Source organism: Mustelus asterias, chromosome 2 (genome assembly GCF_964213995.1).
Source record: "Mustelus asterias chromosome 2, sMusAst1.hap1.1, whole genome shotgun sequence".
Taxonomy (NCBI): domain Eukaryota; kingdom Metazoa; phylum Chordata; class Chondrichthyes; order Carcharhiniformes; family Triakidae; genus Mustelus; species Mustelus asterias.
In genome coordinates, this window is record NC_135802.1 from 144,277,868 (window position 1) to 144,302,941 (window position 25,074).

General features: G+C 44.3%; 1 protein-coding gene across 1 annotated transcript in view; it reads left to right on the forward strand.

The window, feature by feature from the left end:
• The first annotated feature begins 20,523 nt into the window (after positions 1 to 20,523).
• LOC144511908 (collagen alpha-6(VI) chain-like) overlaps positions 20,524 to 25,074 on the forward strand; it is a 103,153-nt gene continuing 98,602 nt past the window's right edge. The window contains exon 1 of the mRNA XM_078242364.1: positions 20,524 to 20,593. The gene's annotated coding sequence lies outside the window, so the exon portion shown is untranslated. The remainder of the gene's footprint in view (positions 20,594 to 25,074) is intronic.

Consider the following 25,074-nt stretch of genomic DNA (forward strand, 5'->3'; position numbering starts at 1 on the left):
TATGTTTCTATGTAATTCACAAATGTCCCTTAGGAAAGGAAATCTGTCATCCCAACCCTGCCTGTCCTACATGCAATTCCAATCCCACAGTAATGAGGTTTAGTCTTAACTACCCCCCCGCCCCGCCCCCACAGTGAGACATTCAGTTCAAGGGGCAATTAGGAATGGGCAACAAATGCTGGCCCAACCAGCAATGCCCACATCCCATGAAAGAATAAAAAAAATCTTCTGGGTAATGTCCTGGGCCGAAACAGCTTCAGCTGCTTCATCAATAACCTTTCATCCATCATAAAGTCAGAAGTGGAGGTGTTCGCTGATGATTGCACAATGTACAGATCGCCGACTCTTCAGATACTGATGCTATCTGTGCCTTACTGCTTCAAAACCTGGACAACATTCTGGTTTGGGCTGATAAGTAGCAAGTAACATTCATGTCATGTAAGTGCCAGATGTGAGGGAATCTCTTTTTTGGATTTTTGTCTGTGTTTTTGATGTAGAGTGACCTTTGGTTGACTGGAGATTGTAACATCTAAAGTATAGAAAGCAAGAGCTGAGATATTAGGGGGGATATTAAAAGGACACAGTTCTCTTTGTGGTCAGTGAGCTGTTGGCTGTTTGGAGAGCAGTGGTCAGTTCAATGAGGCTGAAGTGTTTGTCTGCTCCATGAAGTCATGAGGGGCAGTGATCAATTCAGTGAAGCTAACAAGATTGTAACAAATTTGTAGGTCTCACCCAGGACCGTAACACACATTTGGAGGTCTGGTCTGGGATTGTAACACAAGCTACGATTATCTTCAACAAGAGAGAATCTAACCATCTCCCCTTGATGTTCAATGGCATTACCATCAATGAATGCACCACCATTAACAGCCTAGGGCTATCATTAACCAGAAACTTAAATGGCCAGCTGTATAGATACTGTGACTACAAGAGTAGATCAGATAATTCTGCAGCGAGTAATTCACTTCCTAACTTGTCCACCATCTTTCAGGAACAAGTTGGGAGTGTGATGGAATACTCTCCAATTGCCCAGACAAGTGGAGCTTTGACAGCACTCACAAAGCTCAATTCCATCCAGGATAGAGCAGCCATCTTAACTAACATATCATCCACTTCAGGTGGCACAGTGGCTAGCATTGCTGCCCCACAGTGCTAGGGACCCAGGTGCACATTCTCCCCGTGTCTGTGTGGGTTTCCTCCGGGTGCTCCGGTACCTCTCTCAGTCAAAAAATATGCGGGTTAGGTTGATTGGCCATGTTAAATTGCTCCTTAGTGTTAGGGGGATGTCAGGGGGATTAGTAGGGTAAAGATGTGGGGTTACGAGGATAGGGCCAGGGTGGGATTGTTGTCGGTGCAGGTTCCATGGGCTGAATGGCCTCCTTCTGCACTATAGATATTCTATGATTCATTCCCTCCACCATCGGTGCACTGTGGCAGCAGTGTGTACAATCCACAAAATGTGTAACCGTGTCCTGCCAAACCAGCAACCTCTTTCACCTATCTGGACAAGGGCTGCAATCTCTTCTGAGCATCATCACCTGCAGGTTCCCCTCCAAGCCACATATCATCCTGACTTGGAACTATACGGACATTGCTTCACTGTCACTGGGTCAAAATCCCGAAGCTTCCTTCTTTAAAACAGTGGGTGTGCTTACACCACATGGAGAGCAACAGTTCAAGAAGACAGCTCACCATCACCATCTCAATGGAAATTGGGGATCGGCAAGAAAATGCTGGCCTTGCCAGCGATGCTTCCATCCCAGGAAAGAATAACAGGAATAACAGCACAAAATGCTGGATAAACTCTCCAAGTCTGGCGGAATCTGTGGAGAAAAACGGAGTTAATGCTTTGGATCTAAATGACCCTGCCACAGAATTGAAGCACAGTAGAAATGTAAAGAATTATATAATTGGAAAGGGGGAGGAGGAGGTGGGCAGATGGAAGGACAGGGATAGGTTGGGATAAAGGAGACATTGGGTGGGATTTTATGGCCTCGCTCGGGCGAGACTGAAAATTCCCGCCCAAGGTCAACGGAGATTTCTGTTGTCGGACTCTGGCCTGCCACGGAATTTCTTACATATCTACCTTGCTTCAGTTCTGTAGCAAGGTAATTTAGATCCAAAGCATTACCTCTGTTTTTCTCCACAGATGCTGCCAGACCTGTTGAGTTTATTTGCGAGGGAAGGCATATGATCTGTGAAACATGAAGAGAATGATTTATTTCTACTAGCTTGTTCAGAACGAACCAATTGTGGCAGAGGACTTCCCACACCTTATTCCCCATGTGTTTAATTTGATTATTCTAACGAGGAACTAGGATAACAAAGCCTCCATTTCCCTTTCTCTCATAAGCCTCACTGTGCCAAAATGGACAATATATTAATAAAACAATAGCTTATTATAGTGCTGCACAGCTATAATGTAATCAAGACAAATGATTATGACACTTGGACATTGTTATTATACTTTGGTGTATCATTTTAAACTTTGACAGCTGACCAAAGCACTCTCCACTGCTTATTCATAGAATCCCTACAGTGCAGAAGGAGGCCATTTGGCCCATCGAGTCTGCACTGACAACAATCCCACCCAAGCCCAACCTTGTAACCCCACATAATCCCCCTGACCACTAAGGAGCAATCCCACCCAGACCTCTTCCCCATAACCCCAAGTATTTACTCTGCCTATCCCCCTAACCTACACATCTTGGGACACTAAGTGGCAATTTAGCATGACCAATCCACTTTATAGATTAAGAAATACACTCTAACATTTTTACCAGCTTTTCCCACACTCTGTATCAAAATTTTGGCTCTGCGATCACATTGGACTGGAAGTTAGAATATCCTTCTTTTGCTTAAGCCGTGAATACACTGGAGAATGAAACATAAACATTCATTGCACTCAGAATGCCCTTTGCATGTTTTAAAAGCCGAGCTTGGGATTAGTATGATTGCAGCAAATGGAAACATTGTTTTTTATTATCAATTTTAATTCTGGCAATAATTATTGGAGAAGAAACCAAGCGCACAGCGGAGAAGCATATAGAACAAATCTAAATTGATTATCAGTGATACAACACCAAATTGTTTCATTATTTATGAGCTGTACAGACAGCTGATTGTTCGCAAACATATTCCGAATGGAGATTCTGGCTTCATCCCCAAGGCTGCTAAGGCACAATCAGATTGCCTTCCCACATCAGCTTCAGCTGACACAACCATAGGAGGCAGTTCATTAAAGCATAGCAACAGACTAGCAAAACAATACCGCAGGCTCAACACTGCTAAAACAACAAAGCAAGGCCTACGTTAAATAAAATTAATGTCAAGTATTGAGTCTCATTGTAATAATAATGGACAGGAGGAATGGCACCGGGCACCACACTCTTTAGGATATCATATTATTCCATCTGCAAACCAGTTAAATATCGTACTACACCCAGACAGAATAAAGAAAATAATAGAGGCTTTTAGTTTTTGATCAGGATTGATTGGGGCATCCATCTAAACCTTCAGCCTGTACTTTTTGAAGTGGGCAGAAAGAGCTGGTTTTGCATTCTATCATCTCAAAAAGAAAACCAGCCAGAGTGTATTTAGTGCTACTGCCAAACACAAAATTGTACCCTCCAGGCAAAATCTACTTTCTCAGGAGGCTAAAGAATTTCGGCATGTCTGCTAAGACTCTCACCAATTTTTAGAGGCATCATAGAAAGCATCCTTTCCAGATGTATCAATAGCTTGATGTAGCTCCTGCTTTGACAAAGACCGCAAGAAATTACAAAGGGTTGCGAATGTAGCCCAGTCCATCATGCAAACCAGCCTCCCCTCCATTGACTCTGTCTACACTTTCCACTGCCTCGGAAAAGCAGCCAGCATAATCAAGGACCCCATGCATCCTGGATTTACTGTCTTCCATCTTTTTCCATCGGGAAAAAGATACAAAAGTCTGAGGTCACGTACCAACTGACTCAAGAACAGCTTCTTCCCTGATGCCATCAGGTGTTTGAATGAACCTATCATATATCAAGTTGATCTTTCTTTACACCCTAGCTATGACTGTAACACTATATTCTGCCTCCTCTCCTTTCTTTCTCCCCTATGTGCTCTATGAATGGTATGCTTTGTCTGCATAGTGCAAGAAACAATGCTTTTCACTGGATACCTAAACATGTGACAATAATAAATCAAATAATAATTGCCCAATGACAAAGTGAAAGGTTCATAGAAAAAGTGAAAATGTGAAATAAAAACAGAACATATTGAAAATATAGAAAAAGTAATATCTATCACTATAAATGCAAATCGTTGTGTACATTTAAGTGTAAGTAAGTAAACAATGGCTCAAATGTTAGAGTGTGTTTCATAAACTATAAGCAGTGGAGAGTGCATTGGACAGCTGTCAAAGTTTACAATGATACCTCAAGTAAAACAGCAATGTCCAAGTGTCATAGTCATCTGCCTCGATTGCATTATAGCTGTGCAGCACTATAATAAGCTATTGTTTTATTAATACATTGTCCATTTTGTCATGGTGAGGCTTATGAGAGTAAGGGAAGAGGAGACTTTATTATTCCTTTTCCCTCATTAGAATAATCAAATTGGACACATGGGAATAATGTGTGGAAGGCCCTGTACTACAGTTGGTTTGTCCTGAACAAGTTTAAGGATAACAACAAAGAGATCCTGGCCTTCAAACCTGAACAGAATATTAAGGAAAAACTGGATAGCAGGCAACACACTTCACATCTTTGCTTCTTTCTCTCTAGAAATTGGAAGCAAGGAGGAAAAACACACACACACAAAGGGAAATGTAACTTTCAATAGCGGGGGCAGCCAGCTGGAATTCATCCAAATCCATTATTCATACTCTCACTAGTACTTAACGCCCCAGGTTGACTCCCTCGGGACAATGGAGTGTAGATCTAGAGCTGGACACTGGATGATGTACAATACACGAGAGAATCAGAAAACGTGGAAAAGGATGTTCCTTTGCAGACAAGGTTGAGGAAAGACCAACCCTTGGCTGAAGAAAGTTTGGAAACTCGCACAAAGGCGTTGTAAATCCTGTCCATAGATATGAATCAAATGGCAGAAACGGCAGCAGTGTTCAATCCCTTGCAGTAACATCAGAGAAGGCTTCTAAGCAGTGCAACTTTTACTTTCAGCTGCAAAACTCAGAGACTTGGAGGTAGCTTCTGACCTCTAACATGCAGGCTGGAACTGATGGCATTCAGGCTATTGTTGTTGGAACCATACACCAGGACACAAACAGCAACTTGCATTTATATAGTGCCTTTACTGTAGTAAAACATCCCACAAGTACTTCACAGGAGCATGATAAAATAAAAACTGACATTAAGCCACCATTTATGAGGGTTTGCAGGATATTTGAAATGCTGTCTGGAAAATAAAGAAGTACCAGTAATTCACTGTTGTCTGGCATTTCTAGAGCAGTTTCTATGACCCCGAACATCGCAAAGTGCTTCACAACTAGTGAAATATTTTTCTTTGAAATCCTTTGTTGCTGCAATTGTTGAAACACAACAGCAGATTAGTTCACAGCAAGCTGACTCAAATGGCCAGGGAATTTGCTTTTTTGTGAAGGATAACTATTGGTCGGGACACTGGGAATAACTCCCCTGCTCTTCTTCAAAATAATGTTACGGGTTCTCTTTCATCCATCTTAGTGAGCAGATGAGGCCTCAGCTTAACATCTCATTCAAAGGATGACACCTCCAGCAATGCAACACCTCTTCAACATTGCATTGAAGTATCAGCTAGAATTTCATTTTCAAGGCTCTGGAATCTTCCGACTCAGACGCAGGAGTGCTTCTCCTGAACTGAATCCGAGCTGGCATCTATAAGGAGCACCTGATATCCTCATGTTATCTGTAACAGGAGAAGATTCTGTCTTCTCTCAAGGCAACAGCACCTGAGTCCTCTGGTCAATTCCTTCACAGAAGAAAGGCACGCAGCAAACCAAAGCTGTGGAGATTCTTAGTCCAGAGATGCGGTCCATTGTCTTTTTATCACTGGATTTAGTAGCCTCAAATTGCTTGTTACCATCCCATATCTGTATAGAGCAGCCTGACGCCCCCTTGTCTTCAGACACTTGGGTCACACTTAGAAGTGTTAAAATAGGACAGAGAAAACTAAAAATGGCACAAGTAAAGTGTACAATGAGAAAATTAAGTGGTTTTCTTTTAAAAGGTTCCAGAAACAATGGCAGAACTATTACCGACACTTTGGAGAAGGATTAGGAGGGAGAGGTTGTGCGGCCTTGAGGGTGGGTGGGGGCATGAAGTGGCATGAGTTGGCACAGATAGAGCATGAAGAGTTGCGGGGAATGAGGAAGGCTAGAAGATTTTCAAACCTGCAGCATACAAAGAGTAATGATACATTTGACATTTCCAGAAATGTAAATTGAAACTAATGCAGTGTCACACACCTTTGAACAGTGGGAGAAAACCGGAGCACCGGAGGAAACCATGTAGACACGGGGAGAACGTGCAAACTTCACACAGATAGTCACCCGAGGCTTCTTCATTTCTATGTTACAATATTTAGCTGAGCATGCCCTGTGCTGATCTCTCAACAAGAGACGTTGCAGCTCGAGAGGCTAGCGAGTGTCCCAGTTAGCCTTCTGTTCTTAAAGGCAGTCCTCTCCTCTTAAAGGGGAGCTGCCCGACTAAAAGAAAGATGCTGTTGACTGCCAGGGCTGCAATTGGCTACAGGAAGAATTAGAGCAAAAGGGAAATCATGGAAGGGGCTCCCTGGTTCAGGGATGCAGTGATGGAGGACAAGTGGACAAGAAGAGAGGCCATATTTCCATATACAACCAGGATGTCCCTAAGGAGTGCCCTTCAAAGAGTATTGAGGCAGGTGATAATGAGACCAATGTAAAGAGCCTGACCGTGAGGGCATACCGGAGGCGCCAACAAAAGCTTCATGACCTTATGTGGGTGGTCAAGGTGAGTGAATGCATCATCATATGATATTTTCTTTATTTATTCAGGGGTGTGGGTGTCGCAGTCTGGGCCAGAATTTATTGCCCATCCTTAATTGCCCCTGAACTGAGTGGCTTGCTAGGCCATTTCAAGGGGCATTTAAGAGTCTGATCCGGAGTCACAAGTAGGCCAGACCAGGTAAGGACAGCAGATTTCCTTCCCTAAAGGGACATTAGTGAAGCAGATGTGTTTTTACAACAATCTACAGTCATTTCATGACTTTTAATTCAAGATTTTTATCATATTCAAATTTCATCACCTGCCATGGTGGGATTCAAGCCCAGGTCCCCAGAGCATTGCCCTGCATCTCTGGATTGCTAGTCCAGTGACAATATCAATAAGTTACCCCCTTCCTCTCCTACTCACCACTATGTTATGCTTCTGAGCTATTGACACAGTCACCTGATGGTCCATGGGAACATGGGAAAGATTTTATTTCTGTGCTAGTGGTTGGATATTAAGTGGGTTAAATTCAGCTCCAATACAGTTTGAAAAACCTAGTTCAGTTTAAAGAAAAACCCTAGAAATAGGGCTGATAATAGTAAAAGTAACCTTGAGGTTGTTTGGATAAAAATCCAACTGAAATGGAAACCCACAAACCTTGCCAAGCTTGGGCGATGTGTTACTTCAGTCCCACACCAACATGGTTGACTCCTAATTGACCCTGAAGTCAGCCAGTTCTGTCAAACCACTAAAAAATGGAAACAAAAGCAGATGGGTCACTAGGCTGCAACCCAACTATAGAAATATGTCACAACAAAAACACATTCAAGGTCCTCTTCATAGCATTTGGGGGTTATCAAAGTTGGGAGTGCTATTGCTCAGAGCAATCGTGCTTACAGCATGATATCTATCAGTCAATGTTCCAGATTCCTCCATCATCATCCGTGGACATATTCTTTTTCTCCTGCAGGACAGATCCAGCAGAAGTGACAGTAGCATGCAAAGAAAGAGCAAGTGTGGGTGGATAGGGGGGTTGAATATCCCTGGGCATCTTCAATATTGACTGCGCAACCCATGAAGACCCTTGGACAAACATGGACATGAAAATCTGCTGATTATCTTTGGCTGAGCTGATGAGTCAGTGCTCCTCCTTGTTTAAGATCACCTGGAGACAGGAGATCATATCAGGAACTGCAGCACATGTTCCTCATAATGAGGTATTAAGTTTCAACATAAGACTACATGCATGTTAAACAGCAAAGGCTGCATGGTATAGGCTGTATTAAGTGACCCCACAACATAAATGATGGTGGACTATTAAGCAACTACTGGAGGAGAATGCTCCAGAAACATAGCCATACTTAATGGTGGTGAATCCTAGCATGTGAGTGCACAAGACAAGTCTTAGTTGTGTACAATAACCATCAGCCAGTCTCCTTCTCAGTGAGTTCCTGCAATCCCCATCACAGTCTTTAGTTAATTCAATGCACTCCACATGATATCAAGAATTGGCTGATGAAACTGGACTCAGCAGCAGTCATGGACTTCCAGAGTATCCTGGCTGTGATTGATGTTGAATAATTGTGCTCCAGAAATAACCGTGTCCACAGCTAAACTGTTTTACTGCAGTTAAAATACTTGCATCTACCCAACAATGTAGAAAATTGCCAATGTGCTGTCCACATAAAAACAGGAAAAATCCAACCCACTTTCTGTCTTGTAATATAAGGGTCCGGCAAATATAGGGTCAATATGAGACTGAGTAGAGTACTGCCTACACAGTGATGTAAGAGAACTCATGGCCAACGCCTAGGGGTCAGCCTAGTGTTGGACAGAGCTGTGTGCGTTAGCAAGCATGGAGCCAACTCCTCACTTGAACCCTTTACTGTATAAATGTACATTAGAGTCATAGAGTCATAGAGATTTACAGCATGGAAACAGGCCCTTTGGCCCAAATTGTCCATGCTGCCCTTTCTTTTTTAAAACCCCTAAGCTAATCCTAATTGCCCGCATTTGGCTCATATCCCTCTATACCCATCGTACCCATGTAACTATCTAAATGCTTTTTAAAAAACAAAATTGTACCTGCCCCTACTACTACCTCTGGCAGCTTGTTCCAGATACTCACCACCCTCTGTGTGAAAAGATTGCCCCTCTGGACACTTTTGTATCTCTCCTCTCACCTTAAACCTATGCTCTCTAGTTTTAGACTCTTCTACATTTCCGAAAAGATATTGACTATCTAGCTTATCTGTGCCCCTCATTATCTACAAGAACATTGTTCTTGTAGATAATAAATTTGTGTAGTTAACCTACTTAAGACTACAAATACTTCATTAAGACCTGCTGAAAGGTATCCAAAATCCAATAACATTAACCTACTCTCAATCATCAGCAAAGTGATGGAAGGAGCCTCAGCAGTGTCCATCAATTGACACCTACTCACATACAGCTTAGATTCTTTCAGAACTATTCAGTTCCTTATCTCATTACAAACTCAGTCGAAGCATGGACACAAGAGCTCAATTACAGAGGCAAAGCGAGAGTGACTCTCCTTGTGATCAGGGTAGCATTTGACCAAGTGTAACACCAAGGAGCCCCAGCAAAGCTGAAATCAATAGCGATCATTGAGGACAACAGGGGGAAAATTTCCAATGGCTGGAGTCACACCAGGCACAAAGGAAGACAGTTCTTGTTGTAAATGATCCCATCTGTGGACACTGCTACAGGAATTCTTTGGGGTAATATCCTATGCCAAACAACCTTTAGTTGTTTTATCAATGAACTTTCCTCCATTTTAAAATCAGCAACATGACTTTACACTGATGATTACACAGATCTCAGCTCCATTCACAATTTCTCAGGCAATGAGAGATACCTTACCATTATTCAGCAGGACCTGGACAACATAAAGGTATGGATTGCTAAGTGGAAAATTACATTTGTATCACACAGTGCCAGACAATGACTATTTCCAACAAGAGAGCCTTACTAATTTTATAATATTAAATAACATTCAATGACATTGAACATCATCAACATCCTGGAGGTTCACCCAGAGAATCAACTTTAACATCCACATAAATACTATGGCTACAGGAGCAGGTCAGCGGCTGGGTATTCTGCAGCAAGTGGCTCACCTCCTGACTCCCTAAAGCCTCACCATCATCTCCAAGACATGTGTCAAGAGGTTGGTGAAATACTCATGGAAAGGAAAAGCGACAATAGCACTCAAGAAGCTCAACACCACCCAGAACAAAGAAGTCTGCTTGATCGGCACCATCCAGTTGCTGAGACATCCTCTGCTTCCATTAATCTAAAAAAATACAGGATAAATTACAACACATTGCCGAAGTTTCTTGATCAGCCTGGTGATCATCGTCCCACACAGTTGAACAACTCTGACTCAAAACATAATTGCACATCCCCAGCCCCTCCTCACTTATATGAGAGCCACTGCGATACCATCAATCGCCCAATTTTCAGTTCAAATTCAATGGTATCTCTGTACAGCTCACCGGCTCCTGTGAAATACAGCATAGGGGCCAAAGTTACCCTGGGTTCCATCATGCAAATGCATGCATTGATCAAAAATCTAGTCCACTATCCTCACCATCTCTGAGCACATTTAGTGTTCAATTGTTCACGTTTGATTATGAGTGTCTGCTGAAAAAGTCTCTGCACACATTGAAGCTGGTGTGTCATCTCTGCATAGCATATCAAGTACACAACATGCATCTCTCACAAGCGCCCCTTGATGGACTATGGTGCTCCTCTATCATTCCCCTATCTTCTTACAATAGTATAACCTCTGCTCACTATGAGCAATGCCACTGGAGGTCTGCCAGTTAAACATTTCACTTATTGTTTGCAGGATAGAAGTGCTTAGAAAAATAGAGAGATAAAGACTACTACCTGGCCTCTGGCCTTCTTTTTGCAGGACCCCTGTTTCTCCCCTTATTGTAAAGAATCCTCCTCCTTACAATGGCAGTAATTAAATTATCTGAGCACAAAGCATTGAAAAATAGGAACAGCGAAGTAACCATTTATCCCATCAAATTTGTCTCCAGCTGTTCAACATGGAAGTTGTTCAATTATAGGCTTTTCCGAACACAACCTCTTGAGGGACACAAATGCATAAATCACACATGATAAACGATCAGAAACACAGAGGTCTGCAAAATGTCTGCAATTCCCAGGGGAAATGAAGCAAAATTTCAGGAAATTAATCTGATTTTGCAAGTCACATTGTTGAACTCTGACAAGCTGCATTCCTCAGATAATATATCTTTTGTCCTGAAGCCTTAACCATTGTCTGGGGAGGGAAGAATTGGTCCCTGTCATGCTTGTTTTGGCATAAGAAAAGGGTTGGGGACCAATTTTTATGCACAAACTTGCACGGCCACTCAACAATCAGGGACTTCCAAATGTCTAGGGAACACACCCAAAACAAGCATCGCACATTCTCTGCTCAAGTAGAGAAAAAAGCTGGAAAGTTATTTTCAGAAGCAAGGAATTAGCAACAAAGCTGCGGGACTCTTTAGGGTCTCTCAAGCTTTTTACCTCCTCCTGGAGCGTTGACGGGCATGGTTGCTGTGACTCTTTATCCATATAAGTTGCTCAGTGCAGTATGAGTGCAAAACAATGAGAAACTTGCATCTGAAGCCTCACTGATTCACAGATTACATATAAACCTCATGGAAGCTCAGTAGGTGGATTGGAGGAAGAGTCAAGGAAATTCTGGAGAAGTGACTTAAAGACATCAGAAATCTCTTTCACCTCAGTTTCCTCATTTGAAATAGATCCTATCCTAGTGCACAACAGAATTTGTTGTGTGACAGCTTCTGGGTGAAGGGGGTAATCTAGTTCTTGAGTTAAGGCCAAATTGAGTTTTTGTGCCATATAACATTCTTTGAAAAATTCAGATCAACAATTCAATCTACATTTTTTGCTCAGCTGCTGATACATGTCTGATCAACAAATCCTGGGGATAGTATCATTAGTATAAAAGGAGCATTAAAAAAAATATTTGTTCATGGGATGTAGGTGTCACTGGCTGAGCCAGCATTTATTGCCCATCCCTAAGATTTGAGAATCAACCACATTACTGTGGGTCTGGAGTCACATGTAGGCCAGACTGGGTAAGGATTGCAGATTTCCTTCCCTAAAGAACATTACTGAACCAGATAGGTTTTTACGACAATTGACAATGGTTTCATGGTCACCATTGGACTTTTAATTCCAGATTTTATTGAATTCAAATTTCACCATCAGCTGTGGTGGGATTTGAACCCAGGTCCCCAGAGCATTACCCTGGGTCTCTGGATTTTTAGTCCAGTGACAATACCATTAGCCCACTGCCAGGACAGGAGTGCATTATGGGTTCATAATGAATCATAACTTATTATATTCTGCACATGATTCTCAAGAATCTTTTCCATTGACTTCAATCCTGTCCTTTCATCATTCTCCCACTCTATCTTGGTGCATTTATGAGTTTTTTGAGCTATTAAAATCTGATGATAAACTTGTGTTGCATTGTGAAAATATATTTGCCAGAACTCTCTGATCTCGCATGTCCTGCTACCGCTGCCAGTGAGAACGGAGAATTTGATGCTCAGCCAAAACTACATTCACTGCAGTGGGGCTGGAGAATCCCAGCCAGGGGTGAAGTTGAAGAATTCCGGCCATAAACAGTAATCGGCAGAGTCTTCAGACTTGCCGGTGAAGAAAACAAACACAATCGCGAGCCATTCAGTCTTTGTCCTCTGGCATCTTAAACGTTGTGTCACACGGAGATACCAATGCTTCTCAATGACAGTGAAGACCTATATTGTTCAATCATTCCACTATATTGCTCATTTAACTTTTGACCTTGTGAGATTACTGATAAAATAAAACCCAATGACATCCCTTGAATCAAATAATGATGTTGAATAATATCATGATCCCAGACAGGAGAAAGTCTTCTACTTCTATAGAATGAAAACGATCTTGTGCAGTTTTTCTGGGTTGCAAGTATTAACCAACCACCCAAATATCAATTTACTGTCAGCATATTCATATGGAGCAATGTGCAGAACATGTTAATGAGGGCTGAGGCAGTTACCCAAGCCAGTGTTGTGGGGGAACAATTATCAGCCCTTATTCACCATCTGGGAAAATGGCGACACAGCGGAATATACGGCAAGAATCAGGAAAAGCCTTTCTTGCCGGTGAAATCCCATTTCCCAATTTTCCACACCTCTCACCAGTCACATCACAAGGTTCACACCCAAAGGAGGACGAGAACATCATTTTAATTTTTTAAATATATATTTGAATCTAATTATCCTGCCCAGCTCCTGCCACCCCCGCCACATAATCCTCCCTCACTGAATATGCAAACCTCATTGGTGTGACATTAAGTCGACAAGGTTTACAACCACTATTTGAAGATGTGAATCAGTTGAGGGTATGCCCCGGGGGTGTCAAGGTAAGTATAGCCCTCAGGGACAGGCCGAGACAGGCAAGCCCAAGCAGCGCCCTAGCACTGGGTCCTCTGGGGAGCCACATGGGTGGGGCAGTTTTCTGTTATGTGTGGTGGGGGATAGAATACCAAAGCCATTGTGGGGGGGGGGGGGGGGGGGGGGGGGGGGAGGGGGGGGTCCTTGCCAGCACGGTTGGGGAGTGGACATTGAGAGGTGGGGGAGGACACAGGCAATAGTTCTGTGTTAGGGGGGTGGGGAGAGAGCTCCCAATGATTGCCCAGCAGGTGTGGTGGTGGGGGTGGGAGGGGGAGGTGGAATTGCATGGGGCGTGGAGAGTCGAACTTCAGTTCTAATGGGACACGCTGTAAAGATGATGTCCCGATCTCTGTGGAGCAGCCTTTGCCCGTCTCATCCCATCAGATTGACGGTGAAAATCCTACCCACTCATTTCTTTAAATTCAGAGAGATTCAATATCTGGAGTAAAAACTGGACTGTCAGCCGGAGAGCTCAGAACCTGACATCTTGGCTGGAATGATACGGCCGTTCACACCAGTGGGATTTTCCCATCCCGCTGCAGTGAATGGAGATTTAGCTGGGCACCAAGTTCTCTGACCTCGTGGCGTGAACGGCCGATAAGATCACACCCTTTGAAAAAATGTGGGAAAATTCCACCCAACGTCTGCACAATGTTATAAATAACCAATTGATATTTTCCTGTCAAAGTAATTATATGAATGGTGATTGACACTTTTTAGTGCTGCACCCTGTCCACAAACATTCACTCTGTCCACCACAGCAGCAGTGTGTACCATCCACAAGACGCACCGCAGGAATTCACCAAGGCTCCTTAGATAGCACCTTCCAAACCCACAGCCATTACAGCCTAGAAGGACAAGGGCAGCAGATACATGGGAACACCACCACCTGGAAGATCCCCTTGAAGGCACTCACCATCCAGACTTCAAAGTCTAGCACCATTCCTTTATTGTCGCTGGGCCAGAATCTTGGAACTCCCTCCCTAACCGCACCTTGAGTGTCCCTACAAGGACGGCAGCAGTTGAAGAAGGCAGCTCACCACCACCTTCTCAAGGGAAACTAGGGATTGGCAATAAATGCTGCCCAACCAGCGACATCCTATGAATGAATACTTCAAAAAACCCTGGGATTCAGTGTAGCACATACTTCATAATGCTTGCTGGATGTGGAATGATGACATGGAGCATTACTAAAGATAATTGGATATGATCCCACCTCAGGAAGTTGATCCATTTCCCTCCTTAAAAACTGCTGATTTTTGTTGCAAGCACCATGTCATCGATGCAAAGGATATATGAATAAATTCAATGATGTTACAATTCTGCCAATGAGTTAGACTCAAAGGGATATAGGTGTGAGACCTAAAGGCAGCGTTGTTGTGTTTATTCATTGAACCTTATTTCATGGTAGCAGACGGTGATGAATTTATCATTTATTGCCACATTAAGCCTCTGCTGAAACTTGTTACTTGCCGCAGCTGCTAAACCAAGTGCCATTGGGAGCTGCACTCCTATTTTCCACAGAGTGGTAGAACTTACAGCCGGATAGATTATCACATGATCTTTAACTGACACAGTTCAAATCCAGTGAAACCCAAGATGTCAAACACTTTGACATATAATGCAATTTTAAGTCCAGTGCTTGAAATGTTTATGTAACTTACATTAACATTATAATTACATTGGCTTGAATCATTGGATTGCTATGGAAAAAGTGAAAGGACCTCGTAAAATAGGCAATAAATAATACAGATATCTAAAGTTTTATTGCCACAGTACTATTTTCATAGAAAAGAATCCTGTAATCATATGCACCACCAACAACTGCGAAGGCACTCCAGCATGTCATGTCATAAGTAAATTCATAGCTCTTAAGCATAGAATGCTGGTGATTCATGGCAAAGCCTTAAAACTAGTAAGAAATTGAAGTGATGCAAGTTGTTCAGGGTGTCATGTTGGGATGAACTGAAATGGTGAGTTCATAGAATCCCAACAGTGCAGAAGGAGGCCATTCAGCTCATCGAGTCTGCACCGACCACAATCCCACCCAGGCCCTATCCCCATAACCCCATGCATTTACCCTAGCTAGTCCCCTAAGGACACTAAGGGGCAATTTAGCATGGTCAATCCACCTAACAAGCACACCTTGACTTGTATTGCCCAAAGGGTTGGCAGATTTAAAATAGAAATGAGGAGAAATTGCTTCATTCAAAGGTTCGTGAATCTGTGGAATTCTCCACACCAGAGTGCAGTGGACGCCGGAACACTGAACAAAGTAAAGGGATGAAGGGTTGTAGGGAGTGGGCAGAAAGCTGGAGATGTGGCCGAGAGGAGATTAACCATGATCTTATTGAATGGCGGAAAGGGGCTGAATGCCTACTCCTAGTTCATGTTCAAATAATAATGGGGCCACTATTGTTCCAGACTTGTGGACGGTAGTAACCGAGGGAACAACAGTTATATCTGAGGAAATAGCTCAGGAACATAATGAGTTGGATGACATATGGATGTGAATGGGATTCTATGGAGTCCAGCTGAGGAAAGGTACAACACTGCTTAGGCCACCACACTCTCCCTCATAGAGCAGACCATTGGACTGCTGAAGGTGCGATTCAGATGCTTGGACAGCTCAGGTGGCTCTCTGCAATGTGCAGCAGGGAGGGTTTGCTGTGCCCTTCACAATCTGGCCATGCAGATAGGTCAGGCCCTGCTAGAGGGTGAACTGGAGGAGGAGGAACCTGCCTTGGAAGATGAAGGTGAGGAGGTGCAGGAAGCCGAGGGGGATTTTGAGGGACAACATGAGTTTCATGATGTCATGGAAGAGGGGAGACATGGGAGTTGTGCCCATGATACCCTCATAGCTGAAAGGTTCCAACAGGAGTCAAAGTTAAGTCCCATCATCAGGAGAAATCTTCCCTAGCCCTTCAAGCCATTTGTGACTTCTGAGGGAATAGCCAGACTATCGGTGAGAGGAAATAGCCAGACCATCGCTGAGGGGACAGGTCCTGAATTCACACTGGGCTTTAAAATCTCACAATTCACTAGGATCAGATCTTAATTTTAGGAATGGGTTAACAAACCTTCTTCCGAGTTCAAATGTTCCAATTCCAATTCAGAAAATACTTTCCGTCTGTTTTTACTTCTATAGGGTAAAGAAAGAGCCAAGGCCATACCTTGTTTCCTTTTCCCCAAAGCAGTTACTATAGTCCACATCTTGACTTCATTTCTCCATTGGTCATAAGGTTCAGTTTCTGAAAATAAAGGTGGATAGTCATATTTTGACACTTTTACTCTGTGTTCCACCATTTTTTTGTCTCCTACTTACTCCATTGTTTATTTAGAATTTTAGAGAAGCTTTTTTGTCAAAAAATGTCCTAACTTGCAGCCCTTCACTTGAAACCAACAACCATTCTCTGCTACCACGGTGTGAGCCTCTCAGTTGCTGTTCAGTAAAGGAGACACGAGTTCCGCTTCTTCATAAAATACCTTTGATCCAACTCCACACACAATTCTCCACCAACAACCCAATGTCCCCTGTGGCCCGTTTATATATCAGTGGCTTCTGTTGAATAATTGACATCAAATTAGGACTTAATTGAAAGGTCTGCTAACCCATTCCTAGCACTTAGCTGTGGTCTTCGGTGTCTTGGTAATGTGCTCATTCTGTCAACTTAAAGTCCTGCAAAGAAGAACAGCGATGTGAGTTGAGGCTGGGCGTACCCCATGTCATTTAGGGATACAAATACTGCCGCAAAGGAAATGTGGCTCTCATTCTAAACTGCATGTCCTGGTTTGAGACACTATCAGTTAGAAAACCCAGATGTGCAGAGAGTCACATATCCGATGGGCCCCTCAGGGCTATTGCTTGAGGACAAAGGATTGAGAACTCAGCCATCATACACTCTGAATTAAGAATTACACACGTATATCTGACAACACACAGCATCTGGTACCAAGTGGCTCTGAGGGTGACATCACATGAACGTTAATCGTAAAAGGGGACATTCTGAGTGGGAGGAAGGCTTAACCTCGGAATAAGAGGATTCCAAAGATCCAAACCAAAATGCTTTCATTAGACCATTATATTCACGTACCTATGGAATGGTTTCCAAAAAGTGAAATTTCTTCAGTGATAGAGTACCCATGACCCTGAGGTGACATCAAAATGTTTAACTTCCCTAACTATACCACTAGCAGCCCCGACATCCACAGCGAGGGCGGAGGCAGCCTGCTGACTGTCTTGATGCTAGTGATGACACAGTGGTTAGCACTGCTGCCTTACAGCGCCAGGGACCTAGGTTTGATTCCCGGCTTGGGTCACTGTCTGTGCAGAGTTCTCCCAGTGCCTATGTGGGTTTACTCCGGGTGCTCCAGTTTCCTTTCACAGTCCAAAGATGTGCAGGTTAGGTGCATTGGCCATGCTAAATTCTCCCTCAGTCTACCCGAACAGGCGCCGAGTGCGGCAACTAGGGGATTTTCAAAGTAACTTCATTGCAGTGTTAATGTAAGCCTACTTGTGACACTAATAAATAAACTTTAAGAAAAAACCTAGGTGGACGTTCTGTGGTTACACAGGCCATGGAGGGGCACGGCCTCATAAGGGTCTCTAGCTAAGGGGCAGAAGCAGCCTTGACGGCTTGAGCTGCTGGAGTTAGTGCAGTCATGAGCAGAGGGGACTGTAAGCAGCTAAACACTCAAGGAGTATCCTGAGTGGAGGCCACTGGGTTGTCTGGTTGATGTTTATCCTCCAGAGGGCCTTGGCGTACCTCCTGCAGGAGATGGGGCACCTGGAGGGAGGTCAAGGTCCTTCGTCTCCGTGTGGCCTACATGCTGATGGTGCCCACCAGAGTGTGTGGCCATGGAGTGCGGGGCTGATTGCAAATCAGGCAGGATTTGCTCGGACTCCATGGTGGTCACTGACCTTCCCATGGTAGCCTCGAGGTGCTCGCATGTCGGAACCATGACATCAAACAGAATGTGGGCAGACTCCTCCATTGCCCACTCTAGTCTGCTGAGTGACTTTCAAACATCTGCCTGATGTTGTGTCGCCTGCTGTTGCATCTCCACCATGATGCGCGGTTAAATTACTGGGGAGGCTGGATCGTACCCGGGAAATAAAGGCTTTTATTACTAACAAGAATGGAGCATACTATATACAATACAATCCCAGACTAAAGGGTCACCAGGCAGTGCAGTGACCTTTATACTCCTCCAGGTAGGCGGAGCCAACTGGAGTGTACCACAGAACAATATCAACAGGTAGAACAGCCCAACCCTAACCCCAACAGTGACAACAGTAACATATCTACAAATACCCATAGTGCTGACCATCTATGGTTCAGTACTCATAGTGGTAACCAACTATGGTTCACCACACACCACTGAACTGGCAGCTCATCATCTGACTGGGACCGAGCAGGAGTCTGATCTCCAGCAAGCCCTCAGAGTGCTGGAGATTGGGCTGTCCCTGCCTCTGACTGCTGCAGGGACGTGCCAGTGAGATGTTTAAATATGGCGCTGGGACCTTTGAAATTGCCAGCTGAAGTGCCAGGTGTTCGAACCAGCCACTGGCACGCCAAGAGATTTAAAGGGGCATGTGCCTGCATAATTAATGAGCTTCCAAGCACAGAATCTGGCACGGGATCCTGCCATTCGGCCAGAAGGAAAGGTGCTGCCAAAGCTATCTGCCACCGCATTTAGGCTGGAATTCTCCGACATCGTACGCCCTGTCACCACTGCTGGCGAGAATGGAGAATTTGGTGCTCAGCCAAATCTCTGTTCATAGCAGTGGGGCTGGAAAATCCCAGCTGCAGATCAGGTTGGAGAATTCTGACCATAGTCTAAAAATGGGAGAATTCTGCACTGCATCACACCATGAGCTATCTACTTTGTATGCATTTGACAGATGCTGAGTGTGTGTGTGTGTGTGCGCATGTGTGTGCGTGTGTGTGTGCATGTGTATGTGTGTGCGTGCGTGTGTGTGTGCGTGTGTGTGCATGTGAGCATGTGTGCATGTGTGTGCGTGCGTGTGTGTGTGTGTGCATGTGAGCGTGTGTGTGTGCGTGTGTGTGTGTGTGTGTGTGCGTGTGTGTGCGCATGTGTATGCATGTGTGTGTGCGCGTGCAGGACATGCCTCTCCATATGGCAGCTAACCCTTTCAAATAAAAAGCTCATCACTCACACTTTCATCCCAACTGATAGTTAAAGTAAAAACTGAAACATGTAATGTTAAAAATATACCCTTCAGAAGACTGAAGGTACACTTCAATCTCATTTACCAAAATAAAAACAAATACAGGATGTTACAGTATTTTTGAAAAGTGTAACACCATATAGGATAGTGGATCATAGTATCGTAGAATCCGACAGTGTAGGCGACCATTCAGCCCACGGACCACAATCCCACCCAGGCCTATCCCCATATACCCATGCATTTACCCTAACTAGTCCCCCTGACACTGAGGGACAATTTAGAACGGCCAATCAACCTAACCCGCACATCTTTGCACTGTGGGAGGAAACCGGAGCACCCGGAGGAAACCCACGCAGACATGGGGAGAATGTGCAAACTCCGCACAGACAGTGACGCAAGCCGAGAATCGAACCCGGGTCCCTGGCGCTGTGAGGCAGCAGTGCTAACCACTGTGCCACCGTAATGGGTTACCATTATGGACCTTTAAGGCCACTTGTAGCTTCTATAAAGTGAGTGTATCTGAATTTTGTGCCACAAATGTTTGAACAGTCCAGCCTTGTTTATCCAACCGCAAGTCCATCTGTGGCAGTTTTCAACTGTTTCTCCTGAAGAGTCCCTTGAAGATGTCGCACGAGTACATGCATGAAGAGGTGACTGCAAACATTATTTGATTTGATTTTGACCAGTAACGGTCCTTCTGGTTTCTTAGCTATAGCTGACATTGTTAAAGTGGCCTCCTACATTAGTTTGGGGTTTTAAAATTCAGTCAGCGTGCCAAGGGTTAATTGGTCCTGTCTTGTGGCTGCCGGGAGGTGCTCACCAGTATTGGTAGTGAGAAGACAGGGGAGGAGTTTTTCACAGCCTTATTAAAGTAAAAGCTGCAAACAAGCCTGGAGTGTCAGAACCTCCTCTAACAGGGCAGCTGCACATTGTCTGAAACGGTAAGCAGTATTTTCCATTTAAAATGTTGGCTTAATGCACTTTGAATATGAAGTATAAACATTACAGGGACTGATGTTATCTTTGCAAACCAGATGCTTGACAATTCAACAGTGCAGCGTGTATGATGAATTTTGGTATCGTTATCAAATGTAGAATTTTCTAAGATTGCACATTAAGCAAATTCAGAAAATGTGTAAATTTTAAATTGAAATGTCTTCTCTGCAATGTAATCTGTTTCACAGGGATATTTTCCATTTGGAAATTAATATGCCACACAGGAAAGTTTAATGTTAACTATTGCCTTTTTGTGATCAGATCACCCATTTCTGTGATCATGACTTTTATTTATGCTGCACGTTTGAGATCTTCAATTATTCATTTGAGACTCCAATTATTCATTTGTATATCTGGATTTCTCTGGGTACAATCTTTGAAGCATAAAGCTCACTTTTATCTACAAATTAGCAGAAGAGTTGCATGGTTTCAATCAGATGATCAAACTGTTTTAAATCAAAGCAGATCATTCTTAACAACAAACTTCAACAACAAACAAACAACAACAAATAAGTAGCTGATCACTCACACTTTCATTTCCAACTGGTGGTTAAAGTGAAAACTTAATTTAAAATAAATCCTTCAGAAAGTTTAAGGTACACTTCATACAATCATTGAATGCCTACAGTGCAGAAGGAAGCCATTCGGCCCATCAAGTCTGCACTGACCACAATCCCACCCAGGCCCTAACCCCATGTATTTACCCTAGTTAGTCCCCCAGACATTAATTGGTAAATTTAGCATGGCCAATCCACTGAACCTGCACATCTTTGGTGTGTGGGAGGAAACCAGAGCACCCGGAGAAAACCCACGCAGACACAGGGAGTACAGGCAAGCCTCAGACAGACAGTGACCCAAGGCCAGAATCGAACCTGGATAGTTGGCATTGTGAGGCAGCAGTGCTAACCGCTGTGCCACCGTGCCTCCCTTCAGTCCTATTTATCAAAATAAAAGTCAAGACAGGACGTTACAGTATTTTTATAAAGTGTAAATGTGAGGTTTGTGACGCAGACTGAATCAGAACTGAATGATAACATCTCAAGTGTGTTTTAATTTTACAGCCACATCATATAGCTTTTGATATACTGAAGGCATGAATATTTCATGCCATTACTCACATATTTTTGCTGTAATTAAAATGGCATTTTGTTTAGCACGGGGAAGGGGAACATGTTGAATATTCACAGAGTGGGATAGTAAAGGGTTACATTTTCATTAGTTTAGGTCAATTGCTAATTTTTATATGCAATTTGAGTCTACTGTTGAAATAGTCAGATAATTTGATTGAGAAATGTGAAACTTGTGAGAGTATTATTTAACCAAGGAAAGGACAAATGAAATCAGTCAACCACAAGACATGTGCAGCACTGATTCTTTAAGCATCAATAATAAGCCACTTAAAGAGCATAAATATTATCAGGTTCTTTCATCCAGCTGTGGGATGCACAACTTTTCGTGAGGCTAACAAAACATCCATTTTACCAACTAGGTTCTGGAAAGGGGCTGCAGTGGGGTGTCCTGAGCAAATGTTTAACACAACAGTTAAAGGGACGCAGCTAATATTGATCAAATGATGCATGGAGTCATTGTGGTCCCAGTGAATATAGGCGTTTGGTGACAGATTCAAATGATGTTAAGGGCAATTCTCCCAGCCTGCTGCACTGCTTGAGTAGCACAATGGGCCAGAAGACATCAGCAGGGGCCATTTTGCGGGCTTTCTGCTGGGCGTCATGGCCTCCGCAAGTCTCCGGCACGAAGTTTTACAGCTTAATTAGCTCCGCACCAGAAATTGACGCGGAGCTGATTTCAATATGGAAATTAACATTTGCATTTCATTAGCAGCCCCGGGTCTGAAGTCTCTGGGCCGGCGAGCATTTCCCCTTCCAGCTGGGAGTGGTTCCCTCCAGTGGGATTTACTCTTGCTCCCCACTGATGTACTAACAAGGAACAGGTGGCCCAACCCCACTGGACGGAAGAGAGGCTATTGAGGCCATCCCAGGAGGTCGGGGGTAAGGGGCGAGGTCCCCTTAAGCAGTCCCAGCCTGACACTGCCCAAGGGGCAAACTGGCACTGCTAACAGGGCACTTTGGCATTTCCCATCAGGCATTGCTGAAGGGGCAGGGTCAGAGGAGGTGGGGCCTATTAGGAGCAAGGTCTAGTGGGGGGGGGGGGATCCGCTGCCACACTGCATTTGGGATGAGTGGGAGAGGGAGGGAGGCAGTGATTGGGGGTGGCCATGAGGGTGTGGGGGGGGGGCGGGGCAGGTCTATTGCGGGGGTCAGGACTGTCTGAGTGGGGGATTGGGAGATCGGGGCTGGCCAGATGGGGGGGATCGGGAGATCAGGGCAACCGGGGGATGTCGGGGAGATTGGGGCTGGCCTGGGGTGGGGGGTAGACATAGAGGCTAGCCCAAGGAGGTCCAGAAGGCCAGCGATCGGTGGGTGGGAAGTCGGAAGACCAGCGATCGGGAGGCCAACAATTCGGGGCCACTGCGCATGTGCCGATCTCCGCTCTGACAGGTCGGTGCATGTGCAGTGGCCCTTTCAGCACCATGCTGCCAGCCTCTCTGATGGGGGTAGGCTCCACCCCCAGGTTTCCAGAGGGAATCCCACTAGGGCACTTTGCATTGCGCAGGGTCGGAGATTCATTCTGGAAATCACGCTTTAAAAAAACCAATGGATTTATTCCCATTTTCCAGCACATTGGGGACTTGGAATTTTTTTGTGGTGAATTTTGGCCATTATCTGTATGAACTTTTTAAAAAGTTTCAATTTCGAACTATAAAATGGCCTAGTAATCCTATAAAAACAGAGAAAGCTGGATAAACTCAGCAGATCTGGCAGCATCTGGGGTTGGGGGGGGCGGGGTGGTGCGGTGAGGGGGGCGAGAAAGGGAGTTGACATTTCGAGTCCATTTGGCCCTTCTTCAGAACTGAAGATGGATTATATAGTTGGAGATAAAGTGAGAGAACATAAGAACTACGAGCAGGAGGAGGCCATTTGGCCCCTCGAGCCTGCTCCACCATTCAATAAGATCATGGCTGATCTTTTCATGGACTCAGCTCCACTTAGACACCCGCTCGCCATAACCCTTAATTCTGCTACTGAGGGCAGTTAAGAGTCAACCACATGGCTGTAGGTCTGGAGTCACATGTAGGCCAGACCAGGTAAGGATGGCAGATTTCCTTCCTTGAAGGACATTAGTGAACCAGATGGGTTTTTCTGACAATTGACAATGATTTCATGGTCATCAGGAGATTCTTAATTCCAGATATTTTTTAATGAATTCAAATTCCACCATCTGCCGTGGTGAGATTCAAACCTGGGTCCCCAGAACACTAGCTGAGTTTCTGAATTAATAACCTAGCAATAGTACCATTAGACCATCACCTCCCCATCGAGTGGGGGAATGGAGGTAAATTATGAGCTCATGTGTCCCTCTGCTGCTGCCAGGCTGTAGAGAGAGGGTCCCCCCAGGGACCTGGGGCTTGGGTGGGCTCGGGCTGGGATGAAGGGGTTGACCTCAGGACTTTTCCCCCAGGATGGGGGTCTCATGGCTGGCCTGACTCTTCTTGCCCTGGGAAATGTGGTGATGACTCTTAACATGGTGATCTCAGGCAGGTTTCTATTGAAAATGTACGCTTTGTCCATGCACTGTGAAACCTTTGAAGTGACCTGGTCACTTTAATATCCATACCCCCTGAACACCTGGGAGCTTTCAAAATCAGAGCAGTACTTCATTCTACAAAAGTGACTCCCCTGCTCACTCTCAGAAACCCTAGGTGTGACCAGACCTCTTTGAAGTACTCTGAATGGCAGGATATGCCACATTCAGTAGAGGAATTCCCTTGCTTTCCCTCAGAAGCTCCAAGTGTAAGCAATCCCTTTGAAGTCCTCCAACTGACAGCAGATGTCACTTTCAGTCGAGAGATTTTCTTTTGTACACTGAATGAGCTGCAGGTGCAGCCTGGCCCCTTTGAATTATCCTGATTGGCAGTTCCAGAACAGATCAAACAGTTCATGGTTGATACAATTAGTTCATGTTCTAATAAGCCTCAAGTGTTCCCTCTTTTCACCACAACTGTTCACTCAGCCCCACTCTTTTAACACTGCACTTTTTTCTAGTCTCTGAGCCCGCCTAGAAAGTTGAAAGGCTTTGAAATGTTTTGTTTACATGCAATTTCACACTTCAGAGCCTCCAAATTGACAGGCCCAGGTAATTTCACGGCAGGCAGCAGCTTTATTTGTTCTTGTTTCCCTTCACAGTTGATTAAATCTGAAGTACTAGCACATTTTTAAAACAGGCTTGTGCTTTGTTCTGAAGACCTTTGGCTCACTGTGTCTTTCTTTGAGAGTGGGTCTTCTTCAACTTCTCATGCTAGAATAGCATGCCTGCATTGGAGGTGGCTTTCAGCCATAGAAGTAGC